Consider the following 14,926-nt stretch of genomic DNA (forward strand, 5'->3'; position numbering starts at 1 on the left):
AATAGGATGAATTCTTTTACAAGAATTTATCAAGTAGCTAGCGTGAAAAAAACCTCATAAGGGAAAAAAATCCATCATTTATTCCCGAAATATATATTTTTATTTATATAAGGGCATTACTATACAATAATGCCTCATGCTATGAGGGACTCTAAGGTCAGACTACCATAAAAAACATATTTTTACCGAACACGATGTTCGTTTGGTATGTTGATTCTCTGTTTACTGCTATTTTTCTTGACCATATTATACTGACGAGTAGAGGTTGTATAATACTACAATAACTACGAAATCATGATCTATAATTCAGTCTGTTTTTAAGGGGTTGGCTTTGAGAGTTGCATTTCCTCGCGTTCGGTAAAAATGTGTTTTTTATGGTAGTCTGACCTTAGGTCCCTCATAGCGTGAGGCATTATTGTATAGCAATGCCCTTATATAAATAAATATATATATGTCTGATTATGCATATTGGAAGTTCTTAAAGCAAATGCCCAATTATTCCATTTATAATACCAGCACACCAATTAGCAGGCAAGAATGCAGGGGATATTTGAAACCCTGTGCATTCTGTGAAGCAATTATATAAATATAAAATACAAATAAATATAACATGTATATTTACATATGTATTCACGTACACACACATACACATACATATATGATGCCTACCCACTCATGTCTAAGGAAGGTCATCATTGACTATTAGAATAACCATTCTTTCAATAGGGGTTATTTAAGTTTTAAGCCTGCCGGATTCCTATGTCTTGTTGGCAGATCTTATTCAAGAAAAAAACCTAACACAGTACAAATGTATACATCTGTATGCAGAAATTTATTCCAATGTAAAATACTGTGTCCTTTAAAGCCAGCAATAGATTTATCAGCCTTTCCATATGTACAGCAAGTTGCACAATCTTTTATTATGAATATACAGTTATCAACTTCTGTTTGACCTGGTGACTAGTGAATCCAGCCTTGGGAACATATATACATGATGGCAAATATTGCAGACAAATATATTTATGTAGCTTATATGTTTTTGTGCAGTTTATTGAAGTTCCGAGTGGTGAGTACATACGTCAGCAAAAACAGTCATGCTATCCTTTACTTGTCCTCTCCACTAAAGATGATCAAAAACATTTATTTCCCAAACATGTCACAAACATATTTTAATTAATCTAAAGCTTGTTTATTCTTAATCACTGCTTGGTGCTGATGCTGTTATATTAATCGCAACCAAGCAGTCATTCACTTGTGCAAGTCAGTCACTGATGTTGACTGTTTTTTTTTTTTAGTTAAAGCTACTGCTTTGGATCTTCTCAGGGTTATCTCTCTTCCATATTTCCCATTGAGGAAGATTAAAGAGCCAGAAATATATATATGAGAATCCAATAGGTGGAAGTGCTGGGCAGATATGGTGTTTTTGCATTTTTTACCATAAGCGAGAGTATTTTCTCCATGGTAACTGTCTTCAAAAGTTAAAATATATCACAAACCTATTTTAACTAATCTAAAATTCATTTATTTCTTAATTGACCCCCAACTAATTTTAATTCTTTTAAAGAGGATTCCACACGTTCCTCAATCTGCAGCCCTTGTTTGTAATGGGAGCACCTGCATCATACAAACCCCTCATACAGCATCTGTTTTGGTTTTCTCTGATCATTCATTTATATAACATGTCTGGTTCATTGTAACTGATGTTGATTCAGTGTTCAAGACTTTGGTTCTCTGCAAAATCTCTGACTGTAATTCATGAGGACCAACTCCAATTCAGAATGTCTTAAACATCTTTGATAAAAGCACTCAAGGACCTTTATATTATGCTTGTAAAGGACCCGTGGTTCAAACGAGTAAAGAAGAGAAGTCTGCCCCCAATTACAATACACAGCAATTTCTGTTAACCTTATGACTGCCTGATGGGACCATGCCATGTTGGGAACAAACATGAGCTTCAAGGGCCCAGGAGAAATCAGTTTCCCTCTGAAGCCATAGAGCTGTTTCACCAATTGAGAAGCCAGAACAGCTGAGTGTGCTAGCAAAATTCCAGATGGCAATTAGAGTGAAAAAAAAGATGAGGACTAGTTAAGAGGAAGGATCTTGAGAATCATCCATGCAGATGGAAGTTGGGCAATATAGGAAGAATTATTTGAAGACCAGAGTTTCCAAGGTGCTGCTGAAGTATTGAGACATATTTGAATCAGTCACAGAAGCTGGTTTAATGAAAAGATGTTGAGGTTCAGAGACTCTTGCCTGCAAAGCACAGCATTCACAGTTTTATTCTGCTACAGTAGGCTGTCAGATAAATGGCAGAATTTAGCACTTGTTCATTGCAAGACCTCAACCTTGGTGATTACTCATACAGAACACTTGCTGGGAAGGTCTTGCTTGTGACATTGAAGCTGCTGTAGATGAAAGTGTTAGTAAAAAATTTAACATCTCTTAGGACAAGCTTATAGATCAAAAATAAATTTAAGCATTGCTTGAATAAATGGACTGTCCAACATTCTGAGCCATGATAAGACTTGACATTACAGGTATCATGGTTGTATCATGCTTGTGAATAATTATCTATGTTGTTGCATGTTAACCTTTGTGGCTAAAGTGAGTGCTGGCAATATACAGACCATATTCTTCAAAAAATTCTTGGAACATGTGATTGATGATACAGACACACACATATATGGTAGACGTCAACTTGTGTAAAAGTCGGACCACTTCTTGGAGAGTTAAGTTTCTTGAGTGTTATCATGGAAGAAGATAACTGCTAAGCACAGGATTGCTGACCACTTCTGGAATTAGGCATACTTTGTTTTGATAACCCTTTTATGAGTTCTTCCTAATTTTTTGGTAAGCAGTACTAGTCCTTGGAAAGGTCTGCTCACTCAGTTGAGCTGCTACTGCTGAATCATTCCACTGCCATTGTTTGGAAAAGAACCAAGCAATATCCCAAGCTGACTTCACATGTTTCTAATTGTACACTTCCTGCTAATCAAGTCTGTGTGTTCCACTGCTCTCCATCACAGAAATTTATGAGAATTACACACACACACATGCATACACACATGCATACCCAGTGATTGTTCCATTTTCACAGAGGATTGTCATCTCTTTGTGCTTCCTTGTTGTCAATGGCATTTCTAGCTTTCCATCCACGACCTCTTAGAGGACTATTCCGTCTTGCTGCAGATCTGCATAGTTTCAAGTCTAGGGGACAGACAAAAGTCCTAACTTATTGTGTCCTTTCAATTGGTTAAGTCAGCATGCTTCACCACATGTCCATCCCATGGGACTTTCGGTAGATGGAATGGCAAATGAGGTTACCTTAAAGAAATATTTTTATGTTGTTAGATTGTAGTGATAAACACTTGTACAACACAGATACCACTGTCTGAGTTTCCATGATTAGTATCTGGTGACAGACCAAAGTCAGATGACCAGTAATCATGGGAGACAGCCTGTTTTATGTCAGAGTGCCCCTCTCTTAGAAGGATTCTGGGACAACAGTTAGGTGGGGTAGAGGTCTTTCACTTTTGGTGGCATGCTAATTAAACCATAGTTGGGACCCTAGGAGGTGCTGCTGCTCCAGTTTAGAGTAGACCTGAGAACAATTCTGTGCTCTACTATCGGATGCAATTTGGAATCATACCCAAAACACACGTACATACAGACACACATGCACACATACATACACACACACATGCATGCATACTTACATGCATACATACATACATACATACATACATACATACATAGTGAGAGTTACAGTGGTCAAAGCATTATTTAAAAGGTCAGTGTAGGGAGAAAATAAGTTTTAAACTATGATTTTTTTTTTGTTTTGCTTTAATTTTACTAATCCATTATTATTATTATATATTCTGTCATATATAAAAACTCTTCGATGCCCTAGAACCTCCCCCATCTCTGAAATTACTAATATTGCCAAAATTCTTTAATTGATTAATAGGAAATCAAAATTATTCTTTCTTATGTTTTTAGAACTTATTTTTATCGTTAGTGTAATTAACTATACTCTAGAAGGTAATGCCCCAACATGGTCACATTCCAATGGCAGTAACCAGTAGAATAATAAAAGAAAAGACTGTTTAAATAAATACTTATATTGTTTAATGTAAAATTGTCTCAGGAATTCCATGTTATTAAGTCTGTGAGTCTGATAGTTGTACAGTTATTTTCTGTACAGGAAATGGCATAAAATAGGACTCTTACCACTTTACTGTTTTACCTTTAAAGACAGCAATGCAATGGTGTCCTGGCATACTATTCATATGGCCCTCAGCTCAAACTCCCTTGAGTGGAGCCCTATGGATCAGCCTGTTTCAATCACACTCTTTATTGTGTCACGCAAATCTCATCTTCTCTTTGTGATTGCTGTTGTTGTCCAGCCCCAAGTCAGCTCTGACTGAGCAGACTTATGGTCAAAGGTGTTCCAGTTATGACCATCTCAGCTTTTTATTTTTCATTTATTGTTGGGCATAATGTATCTAGGATTACATTATCCCCATAGTGTCTATTTTATTATATTTTATTTTATTTTACTTAATATATTTTGGAGATGATAGTATGTAGTAGGTGAATCAATCTCATAAATACTCCCTTTGTTAACTCATGACTTCAATTTATTTCACTGAGCAAAGTTACCTGACATTTACGGGTTGTAATCAATCTGTCACCTAGTTAAGCACTACTTGACCTTTGAGTTTTTTGGGTACCTTTTACAGAACTCTATTGCAAGTGCATGGACCAGGTTTCTACTTCAAAGATAACTCTTTCCTTTCCACAAATCTTAATTGGCCTTCTCATTTCTTTCACCCTAATTACTATCCAGAAATCTGTTTGCATTAAATGATGTTTCATTCAGCACTCAGATCCATGAAAGGACTTGGTATTACAGATATCACAGATGTCTCACTTGGGAATGATAACATGATCTGTTAAGAACCTAACCGTAGACCTTGGATGCATTCATATCATTGTAGGATCGTCTTTGTGGATAAAGTGAGTGCTGACTATATACAGACTATATTTTTCACTGTATTCTAGGAGCATGTGACTAGTGTTATTCAACTTTGCCACACCAAAATACCTGGGGGAGCTCCATGTTTACTTATCTACTCCAACTCTAGCATTGAAGTCTCTTAGTAAAATGCTTGACTTCAGGATTTTCCTGAGCATATCTCTTATATGTGCAGGGAATGTAAAGAGGCTTTTTAAAGGTTTAAACACCTGACCTCTTCCTTTGATTAAAATATGGAAAAATAAGAAAAGAATTTCCCAGAAAAATTTCTTCTCTTTCTCTTATGAGCTGTACCATTACAAACCCTTTCGTTACTTTACTATAATTAATTAATTAATTAATTGTCAAATAATTTCATCAAAAATCTTGGGCAAATTAAGGGACTTAAATTAGTAGTTATCAAATATTGCAACACAGTTTTTATATATGCACATATATAATTGATTTCTTTTTGGTTTTGTTTTTTACTTGCATATATTTTATACACCTATTTTCACCTCACTTATGTGTTACTAATTTACTCACTGAGATGCGCTTCAATTAATTTTAGCCAATTATTTAATTATTCACTACTAACCTAACTAATTTAGTCTTTAGAAAATGATTCATATAATTATTTTTTCTTTTGCGATTTTTTTTTTTCCTTAGCGGCTTTGATTTTTGCAGAAATTATTTTAGTCCTATATTTATATTTTTATATCTATATATATACATATGTATATATGTAAAAATGTTTATATATATGTATATATAAATATATTAAAATATTTATATATTTTTTTATATATATATATGAATATATTTATATCTATTTATCATCATCACCATCATTATCTTCGTCATAATTTTTAGGTCCCCTTTTTCCATGCTTCATTGTGTGGGACCTGTCTGTTTTAGCACAGTGTCCCCCTCAACCTCTCTTGTGAGGTCCAATATCATTAAGATCACATCTCATCTTTACTTCCCATCTCTTCGTTTTTTCCTCTCCCACATGCTTTTTCCACCAACACAGTCATTATTCATACACATCATATTATTCACATTATTTATACCATCACACTCTTCCAACGTTTACACTATGGCTGTTATCTTTAATGCCTAGTTTTATCTCTCAGAACACTTGCCCTTTGTTGTAGATGCACACTGACATTTTCTTATCCAGTGGAGCATGCTTGCAATATTTCTTTCAAGCCTTTGCAGTTTTCCACATTTAGTGCTCATAATCTCACTACCATGCAATATCAAACCTTATAAACTCGTAGCATACAATATACCCTTCCCTACGAATGAGAAGACAGCCCTTGTTGCAAATACAGGTAATAACAACTTCCTGAATTTTTTCCATTCCATTCTTACTCTGGTCACCATGCTTTGCTGCTGATTAGATCACCTAGAAAAAAATATAAAAAAGAAACAGAAACTATCTCGTAGTTCTAATGAATCTTCTGAGCAATCAAGAGACTTCATTATTTAATGGCTCTTACTGCTAACTGTTCCTGCATATCAGTTGCACATGAAATCCTTTCCCTTTGTTCACCTGCCTGCGATCTCATTGCACATTTTTGAACCATTGTTTGCATATATAATGCACAGTTGCTACCTTCTCTTTTTCTGCATGTCAAACGTTGCCAGTCCCCAGATGGTAGTAGTGTTTTGTTTTCTATGATGCCAACTTGATCTGTCGGTCTGTTGATCCTAAACCCTGTTTCCATGTTTAGAACTTTACCCCTAATTCTCCAACTGATTTGGCTATGAGAAGAACTAGGTTATCAACAGACAAGAGCCACCACTCATGGAGAGCTATTCTTCAGCTCCTTTATTATGAACTGCATAACTATAATAAAGAAGAAGGAGCTAAGAACTGCCCCCTGATAGACATCTACACACATGCTAAATTTTTCACTGAACTCATTGATAATTCTCATTTTGTGGTCCATGGCTTGCATAGCTCTCACCAGCCATTCATCCACCAATAGTTTCTCAGTGACCAACAGACTACAGAGTATGGTACCCTATCAAAGGCTTTTTCCATGTCAACGAATGTTAGATATACAATTGTTCTTGGCTTAGAACTTCTTGCTTTATTAAGAAGAGGGGATCAATGGTTTCACATGCTGGCACAAACACAAACTGCATCTCTCATCTAAGCTGTCTCTCCTTCATTAGCTTTGCTATTTACTCTGTCTCTGCCACATATATATTTCAGTTTCTCTCTGTATATGTATGCGTAAATATATGTGTGTGTTTGTGTGACTTTGTGTGTGTGTGTGTGTGTATATATATATGTATATATATATAGCTATCTGTATATCTATTTATCTTTCTACTTATATATTATTTCTTTCTCTCTCTCTCTCTCTCTCTCTCTTTCTAAATGTGTGTATGTGTGTGTGTGCAATCTAACTATATACATTTCAACCCATTTATGCATTTATCTCTTTATATGTCTGTTTTCAAACTAACTTACTGAAAATATTAGGAGCAGAGCCCATGGCATTTGTGACTCCTCCAATACTAGTGGGATTAATAAAGCTAATCTTCAGTTTGGACACCTGTTGGCCAACGTCCATGGAGATAACATTTGATAGAGAAGAAATCCTGGGAGATTACTGTTCTGGAGACGAAATGTTTAATGTGAGGCTTGGATGGTGAGACAAATTAAAGCAGTGATAACAGGAGGAGGAGGAGGAGGAAGAAGAAGATAGCTGGGTAGGAGTGAGCAGATCTGAGTGCTAAAGATCAGAAGTAACAGAGTCTGTTGTAGGTGTAGTAGACAGAAGATGCAGATTATCTGTTTGTTTAATGGCTGTAGTGTGTCGGTGCATGAATTTTGGCTAATTATTAGAATGACTTAATTTCCAGTGTGGCCTAGGACAGTTTTACCCATGAAGTCAATGCTGTGAGGACTGAACAGGGGACAGACAAATTATCATTTTTAATGTAATTTAGATATTTTTTTTTTCTTTTACTTTTTAAACTTGTCCAAAATCATGACAGCAAAAGAAGAATTATATGGAAGCAAATTGTATTCTGTCTTCTCATTAATAAAGCTGAGGAATTCTTAGAGTGTCTGACAAGTGCCTTGTATTTGTTCCAACTCTTTATGTTCTGAGTTCAAATCTCACCTAGTTCGCCTAGTTTGCCTTTCATTCTTCCTGGGTTGATAAAATCAAATACCAGTCAAGTACTGGATCAAATTAATTGACCAAACACTTCCCCTAAATTTCTGGCTGCCTTGTACCTGTTTTGAAAACAACTGAGTCTGAAATAACTTTGACCAGTATTGTGCAATGTGCTGGTATTATTTAGTTTGAGTATCATTGGTCAGGGATGTTAGTGTATTTAGTAGCAGCACAATTCCATGGATGTGAGTAGACCTTTAATGTTGGTCTTATTACTGCTTAGTTGAGGGTCAGCATTTGTGTAGGTATTAAAAATTTTCTGTTCTAAAATGTTACTCTAGACTTTTTGGTGTAGTTTTGTAATAATAATAATAATAATTAAATAAATAACTATGATGATTTGAAGTGAGAAATACGAAGGTTGTGGTCAATGAGGTGAGTAGACATGATACCAATAGTAATTGACACACCTGGAAGTATCAATACTCAACTACCAACACGGATAAAAAAGATTGGTACAAATGTAAAGGTAGAACACCTACAAAAATCAGCATTGCTTGGAACTGCCAGAATTCTTTGCAGGATAATTGAAGCATGACCAATAAACAAGTGTTACCTTAGTCTGCTGGCTGTGGACAGATGACACTTCCCATCATACCCAGAAAAATAAGCTGTGAGTTTTCATCACATAATGATAATATTTATAATAATAATAATAATAATAATAATAATAATAATAATTTCTTTTATTGGCCACATGGGCCCAAGATATGGAGGAAAATATCGAAGGACGAGTTACAACACACAAATAAAAAAACACAACAAACAAAGATTACAAAAATGTAGGGCTAACATTGATCAAGGGGTGTTACTACCATATTAAAGGATATAACAGAGGATATACAATAGAAAGTAGAAAAATAAATAATAAATATATTAGCTTCAGAAAACAGTATTATTAGGGACAGCTAGGATACTTAGGAGTGTTCTTGGCATCTAAAGTTGTTGTAGCCCAATATTAGGAATTTTTTTATGGTGTGTAAATGAAATAATAATAACAATGGTTTCAAAATTTTATTTTGGCACAAGTCCAGCAATTTCGGGGGAGGGAGCAAGTCAATTACATCGGTGCCATTGCTCAACTGGTACTTAATTTATTGACTCCGAAAAGATAAAAGGCAAAGATGACCCTGGTGGAATTTGAACCCGGAATGTAAAGATGGATGAAATGTCACAAAGCATTTTGCCTAGCGTGTTAACAGCTCTGCCAGCTCACTACCTGAATAATGATAATGATGGTGGTTTCTTTTATTGGTCATTAGGGACCAAGACACTGAGAACAACATCAAAGGGTGAAATACGGAATACAATATTTTCACTAATTACAAATGTTTCTTGACCAACCACTCAAACTCAGCAAAAGACCCGACCTTTACTTGTGTTGTTTATTTATTTTATCTTTTTATTTATTTATTTAATTATTTATTTATTGTGGGGGTGGTAGAAGCAACATTGATGGGTGGAATAGGATGTGTTGATGAAGAAGGAGTTATTTTCATTGACTTATTTTTTGGTGGTGGGGTGGGTGAAAGTGTTTTTTTTTATTTTTGCAATTTATTTTCTTTTTGGTATTTCACTTCTTTCCTTTCTATTCCAACATCCATGTCCTTGCCCTTCACTCCATATCTCTCCCCCACCTTTCAGCCTCTAACAACAAAGAGCAACCTCAGTCTCCACTTTTTTTCTTTCTTCCTTTTTATACCCTCTTACAGTTACATCTTCTCGGAGTAGCTCTCACCCGTTCCCAACCCCAATCTTCAATCATCTTCCATTCCCAGTTAGTCTTATATGCAGTCATACTGATCCTTTCAAGCATTTTCCCCAGGTGAACTTTTGAAGCTACAACAGCCAAAGACTGATCGTTACCATTAACCCTTTTGTTACCATATTTCGGTTGAAATATACTGTCTTTGTTTCAAATTATTTGGAATATAATGAAGAATTTAGTAAAATCACTTTGTCATTATTAATCTGGTGTCTGGTACATAAATTACCATGAAACTTAAATGGAAGATTTTAATTTGTATCATTTTAAAACTGGAAATTTGCATCATAGAACCAAGAGCGTTCTCAGGTGAGTTGGTATCCAAGGAGTTAATGATCAAGTGTAAGATTCTTGCGAGAAGTAAATAACAGAAGGAGACAATGGAAAGGAAGTGGAATGAGTTTAAAGGGGTCAGTGATCTACTTCAAGTGGTAACAGCATGAAGCAAGAGGATTACAAGTTGAACCCCTTACCATACAAATTACCTTGTAAAATGTTATACATATATAGGCGCAGGAGTGGCTGTGTGGTTAGTAGCCTGCTTACCAACTACATGGTTCCGGGTTCATTCCTACTGCGTGGCACATTGGGCAGGTGTCTTCTACTATAATCTCGGGCCGACCAAAGCCTTATGAGTGGATTTGGTAAACGGAAACTGAAAGAAGCCCATCATATATATGTATATATATTATGTGTGTGTATATGTTTGTGTGTCTGTGTTTGTTCCCCCAACATCGCTTGACAACAGATGGTGGTGTGTTTACGTCCCTGTAAATTAGCAGTTCGGCAAAAGAGACCGATAGAATAAGTACTAGGCCTCCAAAAGTCCCGGGGTTGATTTGCTTGACTGAAGGCGGTGCTCCAGCATGGTCGCAGTCAAATGACTGAAACAAGTAAAACAGAAAAGGGAGAAAGAGAATATTTATTCACATTGTTTTGAATCAATGATCACTTAGCTCATAGCTTTGGGATTTTGATGTGATTGTTTACTTTTAGAATGACATTGTAGGATAGGTATGAGAGGCCAGATCTGGCTAGTTTGAACATAAAGTAGGTAGAATGTTTGGGCTGGAAATGGCTGCTTTAACTATTAAAAGATTAAGAACATTGGAATAGCAGTTCTGTAGAGCAACATATCAGATACTTTGTCCATAACTGATTATGATCTTTTACATTCTAAATTCAAATGCAATTAGCGAAAAGTGGGTCGCGATGGGGTGAAGCTCATTCTCGTTTTGTTAACGGTTTTGACCATCATTTATCAAGCACATATAGTTTAGTAAGTGCTCTGTATTCTCATAAAACTTCCTCAATAATCTTCTGATTATTTGTTTTCCTTTCATTTTCCCTACATTATTTGCCTCAGATTCTTATGTTGTCATTTTTCATTAGTTGTTTCAAAATGAGGTGGATTGTGTGATTTTGTGCTAATACAGCTGCCTCTCCGTGCCAGATCTTTCATGTGATCCACTATCCAAAGATTGGTCCCCATCAATTCTTCTCACATCTTTGATTTACCTTTCCTAATATCACACTGCTAACATCATCTCCTCTCCCTTCGTATGTGTGTGCACAAAGCTGACATTGGGGAATGGTGCAGTTTTCTGATCTTCTGATGTATATCTATATGTTTGTAAAGTGTACATTAAGGTGCCTGGTATATAACCAATATTTTCAAGCTTGATCTGTTCCTTTATAATGCAAACAAGAAGTCTGTGCGTGAAAAGAATTCGTGTTATTTTGACCATTTTTGTCTTGTTTTGAGCACCTTGGTTCTAATGACCACAAAGTATACAAGCAAACTAGATTTTTGATGTGTGTATTATTAATTTGGAAAAGAAAAATGGAATAGACTAAATATGAGCTTGATTTTAACTATTGTGACAACCGAACAAGGAATAAATTTGCTTCTTCTTACTAAAGTATGACAAATGGACCAGTCGAAATCATGCAGAGAGAAAACAGGTTTGATCCATCATTTAGCATCATTCATTATTTGTTTCATAAAAATTAAGGTGGTGAGCTGGCAGAATCATTAGCATGCTAGGTAAAATGCTTAGTATTTCAGCTGTTGTTCAGATTCTGAGTTCAGATTCCGCTGAGGTCAACTTTGCCCTTCACCCTTTCAAGGTTGATAACACTATGGTTGATGTAATCAACTAGTCTCCTCCCTCCAAATTTCAGGCCTTGTTCCTTCAGTGAAAAGGATTATTTGTTTCATAAAACGATGATAATGATTACCTTGAATATTCTCTCCTGAAGGCAATTCCCAGAGGAATGCAATCAACCAAATCAACATTTTGCCTGCAGCCTAACACCGAAGAGAGAAAGGCTAGAATGGAGAAAACTTATTCTGTAAAAATTTAGTTCCATAAATTTGTGAAAAAAACCATCACAAAAGCTGGTGGCAGGCAAAAACAAATGCATCTACTTGTATTCTTTCTCTTTCTCACCCATCCACCTTACATACATGCATGTATATATTTGCTAAGGAAGTTACTGTTTCTGAAGGACTTAGATTTTCATGCCAATACACTGAACAGGTTTGATAATTACATTGACACGAAACTTTAACCTCTGGAGCCCCTGTATCTTTGTGTTTATTAAAAATAAACATACTCTATGTATTGTGTTCTATTTTCCCATGAACCCAAAATTGCATAATTAAATTTAGTCATCTGTATTGTATATCCTTTTACCATCCACTTCTTTCATATCTTGACAATTCATAAGCCTACAAAATTTCTGTTAATCATATTTTATCACTATTTTCCTTCAGTTAGAGAATAGTATTTTTCTAGCTTTTGTTGGTTCCAAAAATAGCTTATATTACCCCGCATTAGCTGAAGTTAATGGTTTCTTCAATTCTTCTTCATACATTCATATTTAAATTCAATTTATTCTTATCCAGTTATTGACCCTTTTCCCATATAAGGAGGAATATAGCTACAAGACACAGCATTTTATATTGGTCTGTATATTTTATTTCCCTGACATAGGTGTAAATAATAAAAATTTATTAGATAAAATTATTCCTTTAAACAAGGAGTTGGCATCAGCTTTATTTTCATGTAGGGACATCCAAAATGTAAGTAGTAGAATACTTTAAAATGATCTCAAATAAACACGGAATAGATGTGGGTGTGACTGTGAAGTGAAAAAGTTTTCTTTCCAACTACATGGTTCCAGGTTCAGTTCTACTGTGTGGCACCTAAGGCAAGTGTCTTCTACTATAGCCCCAGGTAGACCAAAGTTTTGTGAGTGGATTTGGTAGACAGAAACTGAATGAAGCCTGTCATATACATAAATATATATATATAATACATTTTTAATGCTTAAGCTTAAAGTAGAAAGGCTACAAATAATAGCATGTAGATATTGGGTTAAAAATACCCTTTTGGATTAAAAAAAAAAGGTCAAAGGCTGCCATGGAACTCAAACCCACATCTTCTGTAAGCATGACAGGTATTCTAACATTGGATCAAAACAGTCCTTCTAGTTCCCCTTTCCTGTTTAAAATTTTTATTCTTACCAATGAGGGTTGTATATTGTTGATGTCATAGGGATTTAGAAACTTTGAAAGAACATGAAATAAATCGTTTTTAATGGTTGAACTTGCGGTTGAAAAGTTTCAGAATTCTTATGATGTCAACTCTGTGTGTGTGCGTGTGTTGTTGTCTCCTTACCTTGACATTACATGATAGTTGTGAGCAAGTGCCACCATCATGCAAGTGGTGTGCTTTGTTTCCAGTATTCCATTAAAACATGTCTGGTCATGAAGAAATATTATCTTACTTGGAACTAAGTGAAGGTTGACCACAGGAAAGGCATCTGGCCATAGAAAACCTGCTTCAACAAATTCTGTCTGACCCATGCAAGCATGGAAAAACGGACGTTAAAACAATGATATTCACAGTGATGATGATGACAACAACAACGATTATGATGACAATGATGATGCCCAAAATTATATTTCTACACTTTGACATTAAAGAACATGATTCATCTATCACAGAGTCATTATTAATTAAGGTGCTCAGTTTCACAAAATCAATCAATCACCAGCATAGGTAAGACCAAAATAGATATCAGATCAGATCAGATATTTATTCATTTATGTATTTATTTACTTCATTCTTTATAATCCATTCATTAACGATGCAACTAACCTACATTCTCTCTCTGTCCCATTTTTGACATCTACTAAGCCTCACCACTTCTAGTTTTTCACCTAAACACTAAATAATTTATGGCATTCATTCAATCATGTTCATTTCCCATTAAATATCTCTTAAAAATATCTCTACAGAAATTAGTTATTCCACTTCTATTTCTTAAACACTAAATCATCTATCCACAGATACAAAGAAATTATTTAAAGAATTTCTTGAATGAATTTCAATCTTTTACTTTTTATTACTCTACGTAGCTAATTCTTTTATGGTTATATGGTTAAGAAGTTGACATATAAGTTTACTTTCCAACCAAGTGGTTTTGTATTCAGTCCCACTGCATGGCACCTTGGGCTAGTTTCTTCCAGGTATCACTAGACTGACCAAAGCCTTGTGAATGTATTTGCTAGATGCAAACTTAAAGAAACCTGTTGTATATATATATATATATATAAGGTTGAGGAGGGTATTGGATTTAACCAAACCCAGGAGGATACAGGTAATACCGAGTAAGTGCTGTATACCGATTAGTTTGCCCCAGTCGTTGTATGAACAGGATTGGGTATTATAAGTCGTGTATTAGCGTGTGTATATGTAAATATATAAAAACAAAAAGATAAAGAGAGCAAAGGTAAGGTTGAAGTATTTTATGGATAGAGTCTTACAGCTGTTTCTGGGAAGATCCAGTACTTCCCTTCATCGGAGACAGAAAAAATAAGGTAATCTATAATTATATCCATAGGCAGATATTTTTAGTATGAAGTGGTAA

General features: G+C 35.1%; 1 protein-coding gene across 6 annotated transcripts in view; it reads left to right on the forward strand.

Annotated features, from left to right (window-relative positions):
• The window catches only part of LOC106876343 (uncharacterized), a 394,374-nt gene that overhangs the window by 358,382 nt on the left and 21,066 nt on the right, over nucleotides 1-14,926 (forward strand). The gene's annotated exons all lie outside the window — the stretch shown is intronic.

The sequence above is a fragment of the Octopus bimaculoides genome, chromosome 6, assembly GCF_001194135.2.
Source record: "Octopus bimaculoides isolate UCB-OBI-ISO-001 chromosome 6, ASM119413v2, whole genome shotgun sequence".
Lineage (NCBI taxonomy): Eukaryota > Metazoa > Mollusca > Cephalopoda > Octopoda > Octopodidae > Octopus > Octopus bimaculoides.